Source organism: Oryctolagus cuniculus, chromosome 5, assembly GCF_051225735.1.
Source record: "Oryctolagus cuniculus isolate XC-2025 breed Fujian yellow rabbit chromosome 5, ASM5122573v1, whole genome shotgun sequence".
Taxonomy (NCBI): Eukaryota; Metazoa; Chordata; class Mammalia; order Lagomorpha; family Leporidae; genus Oryctolagus; species Oryctolagus cuniculus.
In genome coordinates, this window is record NC_142871.1 from 135282322 (window position 1) to 135304294 (window position 21973).

At 60.7% G+C, this 21973-nt stretch overlaps 1 long non-coding RNA gene across 1 annotated transcript; it reads right to left on the minus strand.

The window, feature by feature from the left end:
• Positions 1–458: 458 nt before the first annotated feature.
• LOC149126687 (uncharacterized) lies at positions 459–4314 on the minus strand. The gene is made up of 3 exons (XR_016233458.1): positions 3840–4314; positions 1074–1290; positions 459–822 (listed from the first exon to the last, which is right to left on the minus strand). It is a non-coding gene; the product is annotated as an uncharacterized LOC149126687 (long non-coding RNA).
• Positions 4315–21973: the final 17659 nt, after the last annotated feature.

The following is a 21973-nucleotide window of genomic DNA, read 5'->3' on the forward strand; positions in this document are numbered from 1 at the left end:
CTGGAAAATGCTTTCCAGGGACCCAAATCTCTCCTGTCCACCGCAACCAAGGAGGTCTCCCTGGGAGGGGGAGGGGTGTCTTGAGCAAATCGCTGGAATTGATCCTCCCACGGGGCCCGTGCGCCCTGGCCAGACACATTCCATGGAGGCGTCTGTTCCATCTGTCATGCTGCAGAGGGGCGGCTCACCAGCCTGTGCCCCCCACCCCAGGGTGACTGTGACTGAAGTGTGGGGCCTTCCCAGAGGCTGATGGCCCCCTCTCCAGGCCCAGGACTCCAGGCTCCACCAGGCCACCAGCACCCGCCCCGCATCGGGCCTGGGCTCCACCAGCAGGGGCCAGGAAGAAGTAGCACAGGAGAAGGGGAGAGCCGGAGGGGGGGGGGAGAAAAGGGGAAGACCGGAGAGGAAGGAGACAGTTGGGACCGAGAGCCTCTTGCTCTAACAGGGGCCTGGGGCAGGAACTGTTTGCTAAAGTATGTGCAGGATCTTGCAAAACCAACCGGGATGGTGGTGCCTGGGAGCGGGCGCCATGGAGTTACACCGGGCTGGAGGCCCACAGGTGCCAGGGAGAGAGCAGAGCAGGAGAGGCTGGGTGTGGAGGAGGCCACCGGCAGGAGCTGTCAGGGCCCATGGTGCTGTGGGTCCAGCAGGCCTGGAGCCCAGAGAAGGGGGTAGACCCCCCACCCTCCAGCTGCTCCCAACCTCTGAGCCACAGGTGCCCCCGTCGGCTGACCCCAAGCAGAGGGCCCCAGGGCCGGAGCCGCACGGTGGACGGAACTGGGCAGAGCAGAGAGCGTCCAGTACAGGCGGGTCTGGGGGACACTGTGGGAGCAGAAAGGGGGAGGGGCAGGGGATGAAACCCAAGCGCGGGGTGGGGGGGGGGCTTGAAAGAAGCCTGGTGGGGGAGCAGGGAGGGAGGCTTGTTGTCTCTGCCCTCCCCTCCCCTCCCCCTGCCCGATGCATGGGTTGTTGCCATGGCCCAAGCTCCCAGATTGCGAAGGCTGGGAACGGCCCACCCCGGGAAGCCGCGCGTGAGCCGAGTCCCCGCCCCTCGCCCGGCGGTTCCCACACACCCGGTGGGCGGCCGATCTCTGCTGAGATCGGCGAGGCGGACCCGCCTCTGATGTGTGTAGTCCTCCCTCCTTACAAGCTGCGAGGGCCTGGGAGGCTGGAGCATAAATCAATGTCAAGCAAAGGCGGCCTGGTTGAAATTCACCAGGAGTGCGCAGTGCTCAGCGTCCTGGAGGGAGCTCCTCTCCGCAGCCCACAGTCGTCCCCGCCTTGGTTCTCCTGCAAAGGCAGACGCTCACACGTGGCCGAGGTCCGTGGCCGTGGCCACTCTGCCTGAGCAGGGAGGGTGATGGGCCGCTGTCTCCAGACCCCTCTCTCTGCTTCACTCTGAGGAGGAAAGCCTGCGGGCTCTGCCCATTCTGCCGAGTGGTAAACTGACGGATCAGCACCCAGAGACGACGCAGCCCTGCCGGTCACCCAGCCCTCTCTTTCTCCAACCCCGCCTCCTCCAGCCTTGGGGGCTCTGCACCCAGCCCTTGCCATCCATGGTGCCAGCCACTCCCCAGGGCCTAGCCTGGTGGGGACAAAGCCACCTTCCAGTTCATTCCACGCTAGGGCAGCTCCAGCTCCTTCAGCAAGACGGAGCTCAGAGCACTGTGAGTGGCGCGGGTGAAGTGGTGTCCGAGGCCAGGACGTCCCTCATGGAGGAAGGCACCCGCTGTCGATCCACGCCTGCCCTCCTGCCTCTACATCGCCCTTAGTGGGGGGCAGAGGCGGGGCTGGCGGGCCAGCAGTGGGACTGCGGGAGAGATCCTGCCAGCCCTAGCCTAAAGCCGGATGCTCCAGCAGCACCAAGCAGGGGACTGGGGGGCAGTGCCAATGCCCTCTGAGCCCAGGCGGGATGAGGGCCAGAGGAAGGGCTCCAGGCCCCAGCCACAATCCAGGGGAGTCTTCCTGGAGGAGGAAGCAAGGAGCTGAGTCCTGGGACGTCGCTGGGGGCACCTGGGCCATACCTGGGTAGGCCCCTGACCGCCTGATCCCTGTACTGTGGCAGGGGCTTGAAAGAAAGAAAAGACACCACCAGGGAAGGTCTTAAATCCAGAAATTCATCACAAGGTACCCACTAATGGCGTTCGTGAATGAAGCAATCTGGGAGGGCTCCTGGAGGAGGTGAGCCTACTTGAAAGGAAAGAGCAGAGAAAGACAGCAGGTCCGGCAGACGCCTCCACTGCTGGCCTGCCTTTCCGCTTCCGGCTGTGTCTCGGGGTGGGGTTGTACCCTTCTCTATCGGCTGCGCTGGTACCTGCTGTCCTTACTGGACTGTGGGTGCCAGGTTTGGCTCAGCACAGCGGCATGGTGGATGCTCAGCTGGCGTTTCTGGAATGAGTGAAAGACAGGGTGAAGGGATGGGGGGACGGCCGGTCCCAGCGCTCAGGGTGGGCCGGGGTTGGGGGAGGGGCGAAAGGCCCTGCAGAGTCCTAAACGTGAGAGAAGCTGCGACGGCTGAGCTGGGCAGAGGGCAGTTGTGGGGGACAGAGGACAGTAACCACAGGGCTTGTTTAGGGGCATGTAGGACACCTCCGCGGGGCACCGGGGGTGTGCGCGTGGTCAGGACTGGACATACAGCGTCATCTTGCGCAGCGGAGCTTGCGGGAGACGAGCGCCCAGAAGGGACCCAAGCAACACGGTCCCTGCCCCCAGGCGCCCCCACAGCCCCTGGGCCCTGCCCCCAGGCTCCCCGCAGCCCCCGGGCCCTGCCTCCAGTCTCCCCACAGCCCCTGGGCCCTGCCCCCAGTCTCCCCGCAGCCCCCGGACCCTGTCCCCAGTCTCCCCGCAGCCCCCAGGCCCTGTCCCCAGTCTCCCCACAGCCCCTGGGCCCTGCCCCCAGTCTCCCCACAGCCCCCGGGCCCTGCCCCCAGTCTCCCCGCAGCCCCCAGGCCCTGCCTCCAGTCTCCCCACAGCCCCCGGGCCCTGCCCCCAGTCTCCCCGCAGCCCCCAGGCCCTGCCTCCAGTCTCCCCACAGCCCCCAGGCCCTGCCCCCAGGCGCCCCCGCAGCCCCCGGGCCCTGCCTCCATTCTCCCCACCTCCTCCTTGCTCTGATTGTGCACAGTGATTTGTGGCCCTGACAAGTTGAATTGTGGGTAAAGCGGCTGTCCAAAATGGGAGCAAATTGGAAGCGCGGCCCCAGCCGACGGGCCATCCATCACAGAGAGAAAGGCTCCGTCAGCACCTCGCGCGGCCAGAGGCCAGGCAGCCGCCCTCCCTGGGGCTGGGGTGGGAGGGTAGGCTCCCAGAAGCTGGGGGAGAAGCCTTGCGGCAGAGGGCCCAGGGCTGGGGGTCTCTGGGGGAGAGACAGGGCAGAGGGGGACTGGGGTTACTATTCCCACAGTACTTACATCTGCACGGTCTACTTGGGGCTTTTCCATGGCGTTGGTTTTTAAAGATTTATTTGAAAGGCAGAATGCGGGGGCCAAGGGTGGGGGGAGCTGAGAGTGAGAGAGAGAGAGAGAGAGAGAGAGATCCTCCATCCACTGATTCACTCCCAAATGGCCATAACATCCAGGTCTGGGCCAGGCTAAAGGCAGGAGCCTGGAACTCCAGCTAGGTCTCCTACGCAGGTGGCAGGGGCTCAAACCTTGGGCCGTCGTCTGCGGCTTTGGCAGGCGCATAGCAGTGAGGTGGTCAGACGTGGAGCAGCCGGGACGCACACACACGGTGCTCACAGCCCCCTCCTTAGCATCTTTATGCTGAGGAATTCCACAGAAGCTTCCCAAGAGCTGTGTGCGTGTCTTTACAAATTGGGAAACTGAGGCACAGGGCACGCTCACCCGGCATTAGCAAGACTGAGGCCTGAAACCTGCTGCTGGAGTCCCTGGCATTCCCAACAGAGCTGTGGTTTTCTGCAGCATGGGAGGAATCAAGAGCAAATCCACCTTCCGGGGAGCGCAGCTGTAGGTCCCGGAGGGAGCCCCCGGAATGGCTGCGTTATGAACCAATGAGGAGACGAGCAACAGGAAACACCTGTGCGTGCAGCCGGCCCCGCCCCTGCCTCCCTTCTGGGAGGACTCAGCCTCCCCAGGCCGCCATCCACATGGTCCGGCTGAAGGCCACGGCTGATTAGGCTGGAGATGGTTACTGGAGTCAAAACCCAAATCCCGGCCGCCGACCTTTGACCTGGGGCCTGCAGGGAGGATGGAGGGGCGGCTGCTCAGGCGGCGCCACCTCACAGTTCCCACTCTGGGAGTCATTCCCGTCCCCTTAAAACCCAGAGGCGGACTGCTTCTCTCTCCCTGCCGAGTCAGGCGTGCCTGGGACAGCCCAGGCTGGGGCCGGGAAAGCCACAGAACAGGCACTCACACCTCCTCCAGCCACGTGCCACCCGCCACGCGAGGCTGCGTGTGACCAGCTGCCCCGGCCCTGGGGCATCAGGAAGGGAGAGCTCCCCTCAGCCTCCTCCCCTCCCGGTGTGTGTGGGTGGGGCAGGGGCCTCTGGACCTCTGTGGTCCCAATTCCACTCTGCCTGGCCCTTCCTGGCCGCTCTCATCCCAGAGCTCTCATCACCTATCAGCTCAGAGCTAAAAGTCCGGGGATCTGTGCCTGGTTCCGTCCAGGCCCGGCGCAGGCAGCAGTTTCAGCAGAGAGAGAATCAGGAATCAGAGACGAGGAATCAGGTGCTGTGGGAGTCGGCTCTAGGAATGCTGGGAACTGGCCCACCCAGGGAGGGGCCGCCCTCAGGAAGCGGGGAGGATCAGGGGCCACCTCTGACACTCAGTGCTGTAACTACGTCCCCCAAGCCGGTGGGTGGGCAGCAGAATGGTCCGAAGGCAAACCCACGCGCTCAGCTCCGCAAATCCTGGCCAGGTCGGCAGGCTGGCCCCGCTCACCACTCACGCAGGTGCACCTGTTCTGCAGAGCTCAGCTCACGAGCTAGATAGACCTCTGCTCGCACAGGGGAATCTGAGATGCAGCCCTCAGCCGCGCAGCCTCTGCAGCTCAGGGAGGAACAGAATGGACGCAAAGTCAAGCACACCTCAGAGCCCACTCCCCAGCCCCCAAGAGCCCCCGCAGGCTGCCTGGGCTCACTCCCGCAGCCAGTGCGGGCTGAGTGCCCGCAGTGGAGGCCTGGTCTGGCATACGCTGTGTAAACACAGGAGGCGTTCTCTGGCTCTGTGTGTGTGTGCACGAGTAGGCGTGTGCACATGCCTGAGTGTGGAAGCTGAGAGGGGCTGGGAGAGCATGCCTGCCCTAGCACGCCCCCACTGGGCCTCGCACAGCTGGGCGAGCAGGGGCGCCCAGAGGGCCCACACACCCCTGCCCCCTGCCCAGGATGCATATGCTCACAGGGAAGACTTGCCACCGTGACTTCAGCTCAGAATACCCTAACAAGAGAGATGAGAGCGAGGAAAGAAAAGGCACCTTGTGCAGACACTGCACAAGCCAAGAAACACTGACGGCCAGAGAACCTGGGGGACAAGGAGCAGCTGCTGGCCCCGCCTCCGGAGGGGGAAGACCCTGCCCATGCCTTGACTTTAGGCCTTGGAGAGACTACATCCTTCCTGCTGGGAGCCACCAACTTCGTCAGAATCTGTTAGAGCAGTCCTAGGACACTGTGCAGATGGTGAGCCCCGAGGTGCTAGCAGCCGCTTTGTGCCATGAAGAAAGGGCGTGGCCAAGCCTGAAGCTGATTCCCAGGAAAGCAGAGCCCAGGGATGGGGAGAGGGGACAGGGGCTGCGCAGAGCCCTGGGGACACTGGGTCACCGGAGAAGGGAGCTGCCTTTCTCTGGCCTCTTTAGCAACAGAAGCCAACTTTTCTACCTTCTTACTTAAGCCAGTGTGGGCTGGTTTTCTGTCTCCTACAGAGTTCTGACTTCCTCGTCCAGTCATTATCAGGAGCCTTAAAACAGCTCAGATGTTTGACCCCGGGGACCCAGCTTTCAGCCCTAAGACAGCGAGCAGCAGCGGGACAGACGGTGCAAAAACAGGAAGCGCCGGACGTGCACTGGTGCACCGCACGGCTGGTTATACACGTTGAGAGAGGCTCGTTAAAATACACACACACGCACACACGTATTTGCATATTGATATACAAACCGAATGGCCTTCGCTTTTTTAAAATTTCCTTTAGATCAGCTTTAAGAAGCCAAGTGTTGCACTCACAGTTCAGATCCTTGCGTGCCTCTCTCTGACTCCTTGCCTCTCCGGAGGGGCCACTCCCATGAAGGGTTTCAGGTACTTGATGCCAAGTCTGTAGCCATCAGGAATCCATGATGTTGTGTGTATGTTTTTACACGTCCACCAACAGACCCAGGGCTCTCTGCAACCTACCTTCTCCCAGCCCACAACGCGTGAGGACCCGCCCGTGCTGGAGCCCAGTCCAGCCATCTAACCCGTGTCCACAACTCCCTTTGCTGAGAGCCCACACTCTACTTCTTCATTAGAGGAGGAGCAAAGCAAAACCGCAGCCGCTCGTGCGTCCCCCGCGTCCACCTGTGACTGAGGGTGCGTGCTGGTCTCACCTGTGCGAGGTGTCATCATGTCCCATGCAGGGGCCTGGGAACCAGGGGAGACTGCCATGCCTGGCGCCCTCCGTGGGCAGCCGGTCCACGTTGGCCTATCCCGAGGCGGGAGCCGGCGTCTCACCGTGTCGCTGCGCTGCCCGCTGGGCCTCCGTCCCATTCTGCTCGGGCGGGTGCCCAGTGAGCGGGAAGCCAGCTGCCAGCGATGCTCCCACAGGCCTTGCTTCCTTCCTCACGGTAATTCAACACTTCCTTCAGGGAGGTGGCCCTGCCTACCTTCCCTACCTGCAAAACACCACCCCCTCCTCATCCTCACCTTTCCACCTGCGCTAGCCAGGTGGCCGAATGAGGGAGACCAGCCTCTTACCCCATCCCACCTGGCCAATCGGAGCCTTTTCCTGTTTAGTTGTTTAAATGATTTTTATTTTTTTAAAGATTTGTTTATTTATTTGAAAGGCAGAGTTACAGAGAGGTAGAGGCAGAGAGAGAGAGAGAGAGAGAGAGAGAGAGAGAGAGAGAGAGATCTTCCATCTGCTGGTTCATTCCCCAAATGGCCACTTTGGCCAGAGTTGAGCTAATCCAAAGCCAAGAGCTTCCTCCAGGTCTCCCACGCAGGTGCAGGGACCTGAGGACTTGGGCCATCTTCTACTGCTTCCCCAGGCCACAGCAGAGAGCTGGATGCTGGCACTGCAGGTACACCACAGCACTGGCCCCTTCCTGTTTGTTTTTTTTTTTTTAAAGGAACAAATCTTTTTAAAAATTACTTTCTTATTTTTATTTGAAAGGCAAAGTGGCAGAGAAAGGAGAGACAGAGACGAAGAGAGAGCTCTTCCATCTACTGGTTCACTTCCTCAATGCTAGAGCCAGGCAGGGCCAGGAGCACAGAACCCCATCTGGGTCTCCCATGTGGGTGGCAAGGCCGCCAGGCACTCTGTTACAGGAAGGGGGGGTCCCCAAGAGGCGTAATACCACAGCACAAAGCACCTGTGCCCCCCCCAGGGTCCTTAAACTGGAGAGAGAGGAGAGCAGCCCTCCCTTCCTCAATTCTGAGGATGTTAAGGCTTCAGGGAGACAATGCAGACAGAGACCCCAGAGAAAGCGGAGACAGAGCTGGCCACAGCCAGGCCACCACAGCTCCGACCTCCTCTGGGTTGCACAGACCTTAGAGGGGATGAGGCCCGCCTAGGGACCCGCCTCTGCTGGCTGCGACCTGCCCGGGGTCACCAGGGTTCACGGAAGCTGTGGCTTTGACCTTGGGATCGCTGACAACTTCCCCACAGGGCTTCTGCTTCGATGTCCCTTGAGGCCGGCTCCTGTCCCCTCGCCCCGTCCTGCCCTCTCACTGCGTCTCAGCCGTGCCCGGAGAAATGTGCTCCCTAGATGTGGCTTATATGGGAAAACTCCCAGCAAATCAATTAATGATAAAACCCTTGAGCAAACACAGCGACTTTTTATCGTCTCAGAATGTTCTGATTTAAGCGGCCAAAGAAATTAAATTAAAGACGCAGAGACTCCGGGTCAGAACCCTGACCGCTCTTGTTGGTTTTTAATCTCTTATTAAACGATCTATCTTCTGATGGCTTTTGTCAGCTTTCTCCGTGTAATAACCCAAGACACGGGCCCGCCGACCTCCTCAGTCCCTCCATGTGGCTGAGGCGGAGGGGCACCGTGACGTGACATGGGGGTGGGCAGGTGGGCCCCAGGCACAGGGGAGGCCCAGCACCCACCACACTGTGGGGGGGGGGACAGGGCGGGGCTGAGAGGTGCCCGAGGCCATGTGCCCGCCCCTCCTGGGAGCCCTGAAAGACAAGCTTCCAGAGTCACACCCCCTGGCTCAGGATCTGGGTTGCTTCCTGGAGGCCGCTGAGAAGGAAGGGGTGGGGTGGGGTCACAGGCCGGAAGCAGCGAGTGAGCGGCTTCCCAGGCGGGCTTCCGGGGTGGGCTGTTCTCCCTCCCGCAGGTGTGTTCGCACACTCATTTTTTTAGAAGGTTTTTATTTAATGAATACAAATTTCATAGGTACAGCTTTTAGGAATATAGTGGCTCTTCCCCCCTTTCCCGCCCTCCCACCCCCACTCCCATCCCACCTCCTACTCTCTCTCCCATCCCATTCTTCATTAAGATTCATTTTTAATTGACTTTATATACAAAAGACCAACTCTATACTAAGTAAAGATTTCAACAGTTTGCACCCACACACATACACAACACATAAAGTACAGCCTGAAGCCAAGTTTTACCGTTAATTCGCGTAGTACAACACATTCAGGACAGAGATCCTACGTGGGGAGTAGTGCACAGTGACTCCTGCTGTTGATTTAACAGTTGACACTCTTATTTATGACATCAGTAATCACCCGAGGCTGTTGTCGTGGGCTGCCAAGGATGCACACTCATTCTTACACACACAGGCTCAGCACGCACACGCCTCAGCGCAGGTTCCATGCCAGGTATCTCAACATGAGCTTTCTCCTGCCTCTGTGCGTGCACACACACACACACTCACACACATGCGTGTCTGACATACACGTGCACATGCAATCACACACGGGCCTACACACTGGCCTTGTCTGTAGCTCAAATCACCTGGCTCTGCACCCGAGTAATGGGTCTGCCCTGCCCCCAGCACCTGTCAGAAATCCCTGGACCCCTTCCCTGGGCTGCTTCTGCTCCCAGCCCCAGGCCTGGTGCTGCTCCCTGCTGCTCCTCCTCCAGCTCGGGGGTGGGGTGGGCAAGGGAGCCGGCCCAGACCTGGGGGACAGTCCCGGGGCAGCCTCCTGGAGGCACCATGGGCTGGGGCTCTGTCCCCCACCCGGCTCTCTGTGACAGACAGCCGGTGAAGAAGACGGGGCTGGGCTGCAGCGCACTCCCGGCAGAGGCCTCGCCACCCCCGGGCAGCTGGGGAGCTGGGGCGAAAGGAGGCCCTGCCGGCTGCCCCCACAGGTGGAGGGGACCGCCCTTTTCCCGTGCGCTGACCTGGACTGCATGTTGACCACCCCAGAGCCTAGGGCAACCTCGCGGACGAGGGTCTCTTCAGCCAAGAGCAGACACAGGGAAGACGGCTCAGCTGGGAGCCGTGGGCCACCAGCAGTCCCCATAGCTCGGAGAACGGGTGTGCCGGTGCTGAGGTGGGCGCTGCCGGTCTCTGCAGGGTCACTCCGGCTGGGCGCTGCTCCCTTGGCTCTTCCCCGGGAGCGGCCTTTCCTCTCCTGGGTGCAGCTCTCTGTTTGCCTCTCAGAAAGCCAGCAGGTGAGGCTCCCTCCCACCCCTTCCCTTCCTGGGACAGAGTCACCCCCTCTCTCTCCGTGCTAATGACAGCGGGTGGTTTGTGGCTGTGCTCGGGGGAGTGGCACTTCCCCGCCGACCTCTGTCGACTGCACCACTCACAGGGCCAGACAGCCCCGGCAGGAGCAGCAGCCAAGGCCTTCTTGCCCTGCCAGGGGTGGGGGAGCCCAGAGTGCAGGCTGCACGTAGAGAGCGCTGCTCACCAAGTCTCTGGCGGGTTCCGTCCACCCCAAAGCACACACTGCTTCTCCCACTTTAAGCTCCCTGGAAGCAGGGCCTGTCCAGCGAGGACGGTTCCAGTAGCAGCATTCCCGAGCACCTGGGAGGTGAGCTGCCTGGGGTGGGGGTGGGGACTGGGTGACTTCCACACCTCCTGCCTCAGGCTCCCACTGCCTCCCGCATCCCTTCGGGGAGATGAAGAGCAGGACCGTGTTCTGGAGCTACAAGTTTGGGGGCTGAGGTTCCCCTCCCGGCCGCCTGCAGGCCCCAGCGGCCTCAGCGACAGCCTAAATAGGAGCAGGGCAGAGCCCCAGCGCCAGAAAATGCTGCCCTGGAGAGAGGCAAGGCGCACTGTGCTCACAGGAGAAGCCTGCTCTGGGACTGGGCGACCTCCCAGGGCGGGCTCTTGGGGGTGGGGAGGTGACAGGAGGGTGACATGAGACCTGGGCCGCTTGCAACAAGTAACAGAGACACGAGGAAGCTACTGCAGGGGCAGAGGCAGGGGCACGGGCAGGGGTGAGCAGGGCCCCTCAGAGGGAGGCACTGGGTGTGGCAGAGCTGCAGGGGGTGGGGGGGTGGCATGGAAAGCTCCAGCAAGTGTAGACTGGGAGCCCCACCCCCACCCCTCATGCTCAGTGCCCACACTACTGTCCCGGCTCACCCCCAGCCCCACCTCTCAGAGTCTACCCTCTTTTTTTTTTTTAAGATTAATTTTATTAGCCGGCGCCGTGGCTCAATAGGCTAATCCTCCACCTTGCGGCGCCGGCACACCGGGTTCTAGTCCCGGTTGGGGCGCCGGATTCTGTCCCGGTTGCCCCCCTTCCAGGCCAGCTCTCTGCTATGGCCAGGGAGTGCAGTGGAGGATGGCCCAGGTGCTTGGGCCCTGCACCCCATGGGAGACCAGGAAAAGCACCTGGATCCTGGCTCCTGCCATCGGATCAGCGCGGTGCGCCGGCTGCAGCGGCGGCCATTGGAGGGTGAACCAACGGCAAAGGAAGACCTTTCTCTCTCTGTCTCTCTCTCTCACTGTCCACTCTGCCTGTCAAAAAAAAAAAAAAAGAAAAATTAAAAAAAAAAGATTAATTTTATTTATTTGAAAGAGTTAGAGAGAGAGAGATCTTCAATCCACATGTTCACTCCCCCGAATGGCCACAACGGCCAGAGCTGGGCCAGGCTGAAGCCGGGAGCTTCTTTCAGTTCTCTCCTGTGGGTGCAGGACTCAAGTACTTGGGCCCTCCTCGCTGCCCTTGGGGGCACATTAGCAGGGAGCTGGACCGGAAGTGGAGCAGCTGGGACTCCATTCCACCATACGGGATGCTGACGTCCCAAGCGGCCACTTTAGTCACTGTGCCACGACTCTGGCCCCAGCGAGTCAACCTTGTAATTGGAGGAGACACATAGGAAAATAAACACATAGAATGACAAGCGTGCAAAGTGCCAGGGAGAAAAACACGGCAGGCAAGCGTCGCCTGGGGATGGAGAGAGGGCTTTACGGAGCGTGTAGGGAAATCCTGCCGGGGAGGTTTGACCGGAGACCTAAGTGAGGGAGCCCTGAGGGTATCCCCAGGAGGTGCGCTTCAGGCTGGCAGGTGCAGAGGCCCTGAGGCCAGGAAGCCCAGTGGCTGAGCAGAGGAGGAGGCCACAGCCCCAGACCCTCAGGGAGGCCCCCAGACCCTTCTGCTGTGAGGGTTTGAGCGAGAGGTGTGGTCTCACTTAGGTTTTTCACTGGAGAGCCGACTGCAGGACCAGGGGCGGGACACCTGTCTGGAAGCTTCAAGCAAAAGAGGGTGGGGCTTGGATTACAGGTGTGTTTAGGGAGGGGGCTGCTGCAGGTATGGGTTGCTCCATAACAAACACCCCAGGCCACGGTGGCTGCAAGCGACCACACTCTGGTGCCCTGGGAAGCTGTCATGTGGGCGGGGCTTGGCAGGGACCCCAGCTGGGGAGGCCTGTCGAGCTGCTGGAGCCCCGCCCATGATGCATCACCCCTGCAGCTGCTGACAGTGGCAGGGAGCAGGGCTCAGGGGCTCGGCTCTCTTCACCCCTGCTTCTCAGGAGTGCCTGGAGTCCTCCAGCACAGCCGACAGCTTCAGAGAGCCACTGTCCCCGGGGCTCAGCTGCCTCCTTAGCTCCAGCCTCCCAAGAGACAGGGACCACTTCGGCCACTTTCCGCTGGGCAAGCAAGGCATCACGGCCAGCCCTGAGTCTCGGTGGAGCTGGGAGGCAGTCACCCCCACCTGGAGCAGGAAGATCCGGGGCCCCCATTACTCAGCTGCAGGGTGTGAGACAGAAGAGGCGAGGCCAGGGCGACGCCAACACTGTGGCCTGAGCTGCTGACACCCTGCGTGCTGCCACCTGTGTGCCCACACTGTCCCCTCCAGAGCTGTGCGGCCTGGCCCTTGTCCAAGGCCCTTCCTCTCGCTGGGCGGGTATCGTTCTACCTAATAAAGGGTTCGGACTGGAGGCTGCTGGCCCTTCCTTCCACCTTCCAGCCCAGGGACGCAGCGGCTGCAGGGCTGGGAGCAGCCTCCCTGGGGGTTCCGGAAGACAGAGGTCCCTCCCTTCCCTGGGGCTGCTCCCAGGCAGCCTTCAGCCCCGCCCCCTCGGAGCCTCCTCTCCTCCAGGCTGGGCTCAGTGTGCCCCTCCCCTGCCCCCGTGGGCGTCGCACTAGGCCCTAGCAGCCCCTGGGGGCCAGGCCTGGGCTGCTATTGTCAGGGGGTGTGATGCTGGACACCTGCCAGTCCTCCTGTGTCTCTCAGCGCATGAGTGACAGCAGGGGCTCCGGCCGGCCTTCCCTGGCACAGAAAGGGGCACGAGGGGTGCTGGGTCTCCTGTGCGCACACCTGGGATGGCTGCAGGGCTCATAGTGCCTGCGTTGGAGGCAGCACGCAGAAACCACTCCAGTGTCGTGAAGATGCTGGGTTGGGTTGGATTCCAAGGTCTTTGAGGGGACAAGACCCTGCTTCCCAAGCCCACTCCCCAGGGGAGGGGCGCCGATGTGGCCACGCCCCAGCGCAAGAGTCTGGTGGACACAGCCTGCCTGAGGCCCGTGTCCACCCCACCCCTACCCCATCACAGACAAAGGGTCAGCAGCAGTGCGCGGAGCCCCTCTGATGGCACTGGAGCCAGACCCCCGGGTGGATGAGCTGCGGGGCCCTGGCTGAGTTCCTTCGTCTCTCTGGGTCTCTGCAGAAACTGGGGAGAGGCTTGGAGAAGAGAGAGAGAGAGAGAGAGAGAGAGAGAGGAGGCGGGGCGGGGAGGGGGCCCGTGTGAGAGGGAGGCCATGGGCAGGGGCGGGTGGGCCCAGGGGAGAGGCCAGCCTAGCTGTAGCAGGCGGACAGCCGTCCCGCCTTCTCGTTTATGGGGAGTAAGTAGAAATGCCGGGGGAAGACACGGCTGCCCTTTCTCTTCTAGCAATCGCGGCAGCTATGTCCACCCTGGGAGTGAGAAGCCCATTAGGAGGGCTAAGAAGACGCTGAGGCCGCCCAGCAGCCTGGACACCGCCAGCGGCCCCAGGGCCCCGCGGCCCTCGGTCATCTCTAACACACGGTAGACTGGGTCGGAAGCGCCCGCCCCCGCCTCTGGATGCAAGGATCTATGGGCCCCTCCATGCCAGCTCGACAGCACAGCCTCCAGCAGAGAAACTGAGGCACGGGAGTATTTCCCCACCCTTCCTGGGCCAGCAGGGCTGTTCCTTGGTATGAGTCCCCCACCCACCCCCCAGGCCTGTAACCCTCAGGGGTGAGCAGGGACCAGAGCCGCCCCTGCCCTTGCTGGTGTACAGACCAAACCCTGGAGCCTCCAGGCAAGGCGAGAGAGAGCAACAGCTCTGCTCCTCCCGCGGCCCTGGGCCCCTCTCCCCTGTGCAATTATTTCGTGCTTTCTTGGTCTTTGTTTTCTCCAGAGCTGGCTGCTTGTGCCTGCCCGCCCCCTGCTGCGTCCCCCGCACAGAATCAGCTGTAGCTCCCGGGGCTTCTCACGGTAGGGTCCACGCAGGAGAATGCTCCTTGCCTTGATGACGAACTCTCAGCCCCTGGCGGGAAGAGGTTCGTCCTCCACTGCAGAGGTCCGGAGAGAAGCTTTTATACCGATTTGGGTCTCACGGCTTCCACTCGGGAGTCTCAGAACGGGTGGCACCTGCCGCAGAATTCTCTTTATCCAGAGCCCAGGCCTGCGGGGGGCTCAGCGCATGTGGTTTGCTGCGCTACTCCTGTGTTTGCTTGGGCACACGGAGAACCCACAGGGAACAACCTGTTCTTTGTAAAGGTTTCTAAAACTGGGGTCAGCGCTGTGCTATAGCAGATTAAGCCTCTGCCTGTGACGCCCGCATCCCATAAGGGCACCAGTTTGAGTCTTGGCTGCTCCTCTTCTGATCCAGCTCCCTGCTAATGCACCTGGGCAAGCAACAGAAGATGGCCCAAGTGCTCGGGCCCCTGTAGCCACGTGGGAGACCTGGAAGAAGCTCCTGGTTCCTGGCTTCCGATCAGCCCAGCCCTGCTGTTAGAGCCATGTGGGAAGTGTGGAAGATTCTCTCTCTCACTGTCCTCCCTCTCTGTAACTCTGCCTTTCAAATAAAATAAATACATCTTTAAAAAGAAAGACTACAAGACCCTTGCAACTAAACACATTCCTTTAAAAACAGATCTAAAATTAGTTATTTATTTTATGATTTTACTTAAAAGGTGGGCAAAGAGAGAGAGATGAACAGAGAGCACTCACCCACTGGTTCACTCCCCCACAACCACTGAGGCTGGGCCAGGCTGAAGCCAGGAGCCAGGAACTCAGCCTGGGTCTCCCCTGTGGGTGGCAGGGACCCATGCACTTGAGCCATCACCTGCTACCTCCCAGGGTGCGCATTCACAGGGAGCTGGGATCAGGAGCAGAGCCGGGACTCGAACCCGGGCCCTCTGACGAGGGATGCAGGTGTCCCACGGGCCAGCAGCCACCCTCGGGCTAAGCTGCTGGGATACCAGAGGTACGGTGTCTTGTCCAAGGTCATCGGCTGCTTAGTGGCCCAGCCGGGCACCGCCCACTGCCCCCACTGGTTCCCTTTGCCACATACGGAGGCTCAGAGGCCAAGGACTAGGAAATACTGACCGTGACGTTGCTTCAAAATACAACCAAGGGTCTGCGGTGTCGGCCCCACTCCCAGCTGGACTGGGGGCTGTGGGGGCTCTCAGCAGAGGCTGTCGGAGTCCGGGTTACCAGGGCCCCGAGCATCCTGCTCGGCAGCTCCACGCACAGCCTTGGGGGCTGCCTTCCTGGCCAGCGCCAGCGCTGCCCAGCGGAGGCCAGCTTGGAGAGCCAGTGGCCCGGAGAAAACTCTCCCGGCTGTGCCCGGGCTCCACCAGGGAATCCGGGGAGGGCGGGAGGGCGTGTGCAGGTCTCTGCTCTTTGTTAACCCATTCAGGTTGCGTTGGGAATGTTTACACGGTAGGGAGGATCTGGGTAATAATTTTGCAAGTTTCCAAAGAAAGTGAGCAGTTCACGCACGGTGTGAATGGCAATTACCTATTCAGCGTAACAAGCATGTATTATGCACCTACTGTGTGCGGGGCAAATTTTTCAACGACTGAAACACAGTCTGTGTAGGGAGGACACTGGGGGTGGTGACAGGGAGAGAGACAGTGGGGACGCGGTGGCGACTCGGTCCACCTGAGCCATCGAGACGCGCAGCCCAGAGCGGAGGCGGCATTTCCGCTCGGCCGTGGAGGACCCGGCCAGCAGAACAGTGGGTGCTCAGCCCCCTAGAGGTGCTGCCTCTGCTTTGTAAAAAAAAAAAAAAAATGGGACCCAGATCTGGGGGTGCTAGTGGCAGGCCAGAAAAGGCAGGTGGCAGCAGGGCCGACTTACGTGACGGTGACCTTGCAGAGGGCAGGGGGCGGGGGAGGCAGCCCTCGGATGCCTGTATCAGAGGTCGGCTCCGATGCTCTGCGCGGGATGGAGGCACAGCAGTGAGGCTGCAGACCAGCTGGGCGGCAGGGGCAGAAGTCCCAGCAGGCATGACAGGCCCTGGGTTGGGGATGGTGAGGGGGCAGATGCACAAAGCGCCGCGGTCAAAGCCTGGCCCTGGGGAGGGCCCGGGAGCCGGAGGACCCCGTGGGCTCTGGGGTTCCCGGCTGACCCTGGGCTGAGGCTACCCCGGCAGCATCTCTAGCATGCCATCTCACCCTGTTGCCCTGTGCCTGTGTCCAGGCACAGGATCCAATCAGTGACAAACACTCAGGCGGGGGAACAAGGTGGGGCGGGAGGAGATGAGATTCTGGGGGAGATCTGCTCTAGCGAATTCCTTGCAAAATGTGAATAATTAAGGGCAAAGCCTGGATACCCACACCCCTCCTGGTCCCAGCCTGGTGTTCAGAGAAAAAGAGAGCAGAAGGGTCTAGTGTAACCCAGGAGGGCCGCCTGGAGGAGGGGGCAAACTTGGATGGGCAGAGGGAAGGACCGAAGCTGTGGCAGGGGCACAGGGCCAGGCCACCTTCAAAGGCCCCCTCTCTCCCTGCAGCCCACTCAGGGAGGGGCCCAGCAGGCTCTGCCCTGCCGGGCGGGCGAGAACTCTCAATACTCCCCTCCTGGGAGGGAGAAAGCAGCCACTGGCCGGTGGAGTCCCCCAATCAGGACGAGCCCCACTCTGGTGCCAGCAGGGTGCGCTGCCTGCTCCTCCTGTCCCACCTACCGCTGTAGCAAACTCCATCCTCGCCCCACGCACTGCACGGCGCCTCTCTCTTCCTCATGTCTCCCCTTCCCTCCTCTTCCGAGGACGTGGTCCCTTGGGTGGGCTGTTGCCCTCCCCTGTATCTCTATCAATGGCCCAGCAGACATGAGTGGGGGGGGGCGGGGAGGAACACCCCCCTCATCCCACATGCCCTCTCGAGCCCTGACTTGTAGGCACCTACCCACTGCAGGGCCGGGGGCGGGGGCAGGCAGGAGAAACCTGAGCTGACCCCCCATTTCATCCCCGGAAGCACCCAGAGCCCATGCCCTGCCCCCCCACTCCTGGCTGTCCCTGGACCTCAAGTCTGCTTGTCACCTGGCTAATGGTGGGCCCCCCTCCCCACACACGAAGATTGGGTTCTCCAACTCCTCGGCTCACCCAACCCCATGGTGTTGGCGACACAGACCTGAGCCAGACACTCGGGCCGCCCTTGGCGTAGATGCCACTGAAGTTAGATAAAGCATTTCACACCCACAGCTCACTAAAGCCTCGGGAGGCTGGGTGAGACCAACATCCACGGTGAGACACAGAGAGGTTGTGCCCTGCCCAAGGAGCACACAGCCCGGCAGCGAGGGAGGAGCCTGGACTTGAACTTGGCTTTTGGTGGTTCCCGAAGCCGACCTCCGGGACCCACACTGAGTGCAGACTCCACATCCCCAAGGCCTGCTCTGGGCCCCTCCCAAGCCTCGTGTCCATCAGCTGGACCAGACCCCTCCTCCTGTGCCTGGTGCTCAGCCTGCTGCAGCCCCGCCCCCAGCTCCTGCCATTCCTGCTGGAGTTGCTGAGCGGAGGCGGGGACACCCTGCGTGCACCTGCTGCCCTCCCCTCCCCTCCTCTGCTGAGGCTCCTGGGCCCTGCCAGGCAGACCCTGTGGCCTCATCATTCAGGCAGCCGCGCCCCAGCCACACCGAGGCCAGCAAGGAATAAACGTCCTGGGGTCCCATTGTGGGGAGACTGCTCTCTTGTTCAGAAAAAGTCATCTAGCACATTGTTGCATAAAAGTGCAACCCAGCTGGGCCAGTGCTGTGGCACAGTGGGTTAAGCCATCACCTGTGGCACCAGCACCGGTTTGAGTCCCAGCTGCTCCACTTCTGATCCAGCTCCCTGCTAATGTGCCCCGGGGAAAGCAGTGGAAGATGGCCCAAGTGCTTGGGCCCCTGCAGCCATGTGGGGAACCCAGATGAAGCTCCTGGCTCCTGGCTTGTGGCTTCAGCCTGTCCCAGATCTAGCTGTTGCAGGCATTTGGGGAGGGAACTAGCCGACAGATCTCTCTGTATCTCTCTCTGTCTGTCTCTCTCCCTCTCACTGCAACTATGCCTTTCAAATAATTGTATAAAAAAAAAAAAAAAGGCGCAGCCTCAGCCATCTCCTAGGCTTGAGCAGAGAGAGGGCGTCTGACCTGCACCACCCACCTCCAGCCCAGCCCTCTGAGTGCAGCAGAAGTCGGGAGCCGGGACTCTGGTCACACAGAGCTGTGGCCAAAAGCGCTATCATCAGATGTCTGAACGACTCCTGGACGGGGCTGCCAGCCCCGGGGTAGCCGCCAGCAGGAGCGGGAAAGGGGTGGCGGCCATGGCGTTCAAGGCCGTGGTACCCAGGGCCAGTTTATGACGGCCAGGCCCCGGATAACGCTGGTTCAAACCCCGGAGCCTGCTCTTTGCCCGACTTTGTGACATGGGGGGACCGGGCCTGTGGCCCAGCATGGAGGGAAGGGTTGAAGGGAAGGCCTCGGCCTGAACACGCCCACGGTGAGAAGGGAGCGCTCAGAGCCCGGGGTGGCCGGGACTGCAGACTTGGGGATCCCCAGACCCAGTGGAAAAGAGGACGGGGGTTCCCATACACGGGGGGAGGGGGGGGCCTCGGGGAGGGTCGCGTAGCCAGGAGGCAGTGCAGTCCCTGGAATGGAGACGCCAGAGGCATATGGCTCAGCACAGATGGAAAAACAGGCTGGGGGTGCCCCAGGGCGCCCCCAAGGCCCTCAAAACCCACACTCTCCAGGCCGGAGCAAGAATGCAGCTCTCGTGACTCAGCCCTGCCCCTTCCTCCTGGCCCCCGTTTCCCCTCGGGCTGGTGGCCAGGTCCCCTGGGCGCTCAGACTCGGCTCCCCAACCTGTCCACGCTCCAATTAGGAGCCTTTTTCCCCACAGGAAGCGGCTGCTGTCATTGCCATGTGCGCCTCCTCACTCTCCGGGGGCAGCTCTCTGACAGGTCCGCTGCTTCCCGTTCCCCCAGGGACCAAGGCAGGGCACCGCGAGGGAGGCCAGCTGGGACAGGCCCCGCCCTGATGGCTCGATGCTCAGTCCTGCAGGGAACTGGGAGGGAGGGGAGCCCAGCCAGAGTCGCTGGTCAGCCGCACCAGGGTAAATAAACAAAGCAGGTTATGGAGAAAGGGGTCTTACTGCCGAGGGTCACGGTCACAAAAGACTCTGCTGGAACCACACGGAGCCGTGTGCACAGAGACCCCCACCCCCACCCCGGCCTCGGACCAGCAGCCCCACTGTGGAAAGATGACTGCTTCAACAAATCCACGGCAAACCTCCCGGCTTTGCCTTGAAAACCTCGCCCTGGGGCTGGCGCGGTGGCACAGCAGGTTAAGCCACCGCCTGCAGCGCCGGCATCCCATGCTGGAGCGCTGGTTCGAGTCCCAGCTGCTCCACAGCTGACCCAGCTCCCTGCTACTGCACCTGGGAAAGTGGCAGAGGATGGTCCAAGTGCTTGGGCCCCTGTCACCCACATGGGAGACCTGGAAGAAGCTCCAGGTTCCTGGCTTTGGTCTGGTCCAGCCCTGGCCATTGCAGCCCTTTGAGAAGTAGATGGATGATCTTTGTCTACCTGCCACTCCCCAGCCTCCTCTTCCTGTGTCTCTGTCACTCTGCTTTCAAATAAATGTAAAAAAAAAAAAAAAAAAGAAGAAGAAGAAGCTGTCCCTTGCCCCCACCTCTTGGAACACTCCCAGGTTTTCAATGGTGTGTGTGTTCCCATTGCAATGCTCTGCTGTTTCCAAATAAATCTTATCGTCCTTTCTTTCTTTCTATTTATTTTTATTTATTTGAAAAGCAAAGTTACAGAGGGAGACAGAGAGAGGAGAGAGGAGAAAGAGAGAGAGAGAGAGAGAGAGAGAGAGAGAGAGAGAGATCTTCCATCTGGTTCCATCTTGGCCAGGCAAAGCCAAGAGCCAAGAACTCCATCCAGGTCTCCCATGTGGGTGGCAAGGTTTCAAGCACTTGGGCCATCTTTCCCGGGTGCATTAGTGGGGAGCTGGATCAGGAGCGGAGCAGCAGCTGGGACCTCAACTGGTTCCCTCACAGGATGGCAGCTCAGAGAAAGCAGCTTAACCCGCTGCACCACAGCGCTGGCCCCAAGCTCATTCTAATTGACTCTCTCTCTCTCTCTCTCTCTCTCTCTCTCTGAATCCTGGTTGCTATTTAGGTTGACACTCTCATGGCCCCAGAGTCCCCAGACTCACCGTCCCTGACACCTGATCTCTCATCAGAAATGCTTCCCTCTGAATAGAGCTTGTTAAAAACACGGATGTTCCCAGAGGGAGACCTGGAGGCGCTCAGCGGTCTCTGGGCGACGCCTGTGCAAGGCCGGGCTGCTCCCTGCCCCTCCCGCCCTGCTCTGGCTCGGGCTGCTCCAGCAAGCTCCATTCCCCAGGCCCCTTGTCTGGCCTGGCCAGGCAGCCCCTGGCTGGAGACTGTGGGGAGGAACAGGAGGAGCAGCGGGGGCGGTGAAGCGTCTCTGTGCTTCCAAGGTTCTGTCGCTGCGAGGTTCCAGTTCCATCCGGGGAGGCCCCGGGCAGCCCCTCCTCCACCTCCCAGCCCTGTTCTGAGCTCCGGCAGTACCGCCTCCTGCCTGGCTCCTGCATCCTGGGACGAGGCTCGATCTGGGGTCATCTCCAAATCTCCTCCGTCAGCCCCTCCAGCACCTCTGTAACCGGTGCTGCATATTCTCCTGTACCCGGCAAGAGGTCTGCTTTCCTGCTGAGCCCCGCACTGTACAGCAGCTCGTACTTCAAGCATTCCATCAGGAGCGGCCTTTGGCCAGCAGATAGGATGCCACTTAGGACTGCATTCCACATCAGTGCCTGGGTTCGAGTCCCTGCTGCAGATCCTGACTCCAGCTTCCTGCCAACGCAGACCCTGCAGTAGAAGAGGGCCTAGGTAATTGGGTTCCTGCCCGGAAAGGAAAGGAAAGGAAAGAAAAAATTATATATATAGGAAAGAAAAAACATACACGACGCGACTCTCCAGGAAGGGGGGGGTGGGGAGAGAAGCACACACAGTGTGGTCTTCAGATGTTGTTTCTGCCCAAGGGACCTGACTGAGCATTCTGCAAGCTGTGTACAAAACAGGCTACTCTGGGGCCGCCACCGTGGCGTGGCAGGTAAAGCTGCCGCCTCCAGTGCCGGCATCCCATATGGGTGCCTGTTGGAGTCCTGGCTGCTCCACTTCTGATCCAGCTCTCTATTATAGCCAGGGAAAGCAGTAGAAGATGACCAAAGTCCTTGGGCCCCTGCACCCATATGGGAGATGAGGAAGAAGCCCCTGGCTCCTGGCTTTGGATCAGCACAGCTCCAGCAGTTGTGGCCAGTTGGGGTGTGAGCCAGCCAATGGAAGACCTCTCTCTCTTTCTCTCTCTCTCTCTCCCTCTCTTTCTCTCTGTGTGTAACTCATTCAATTAAATAAATAAATCTTAAAAAAAAAAAAAAAAGGCTACTCCAATGTCAGTTGCCTGATTGGTTCACATAGGATGCCTCATCAGCATATACATCAACCAATCATGAAGAACTTCCTGCTTTAGAAACACATAAAATTCCAAGTCAGGGGGTGTTGAGCAGCAGTTTGGTTACAAGCAGCAATCCCGGTGTGGGCAGGCCCTCCTTCCTGCCTTGTCTGTGTGCCTTGTTTTGTTGTTTGTTTTGTTTGCTTTTTTGTGGTCATGAGACCAAGAAAAATGCAACAGAGAAGAGAAGCAGCAGCCGTCCCCGCAAGCCCAGAGCTCTGCCACAGGAGCTGCTGTTCCAGAGGAGCCCAGCTGACACAGGAATCTGCACAGCTCTCGGGGCCGAGACGCACACGTGAGCGACTGGCACCAGACTCCTCTGCCGCTACCCCCACAGTGCCAACACCAGACCGCCTGCGAGGCAAATCCAGATCCCGGCTCGGGAACCAGCAGATGGGGGCTCGCTCAACCTCTCTGCCTCTCAAAAGGAAAAGCTTTTTC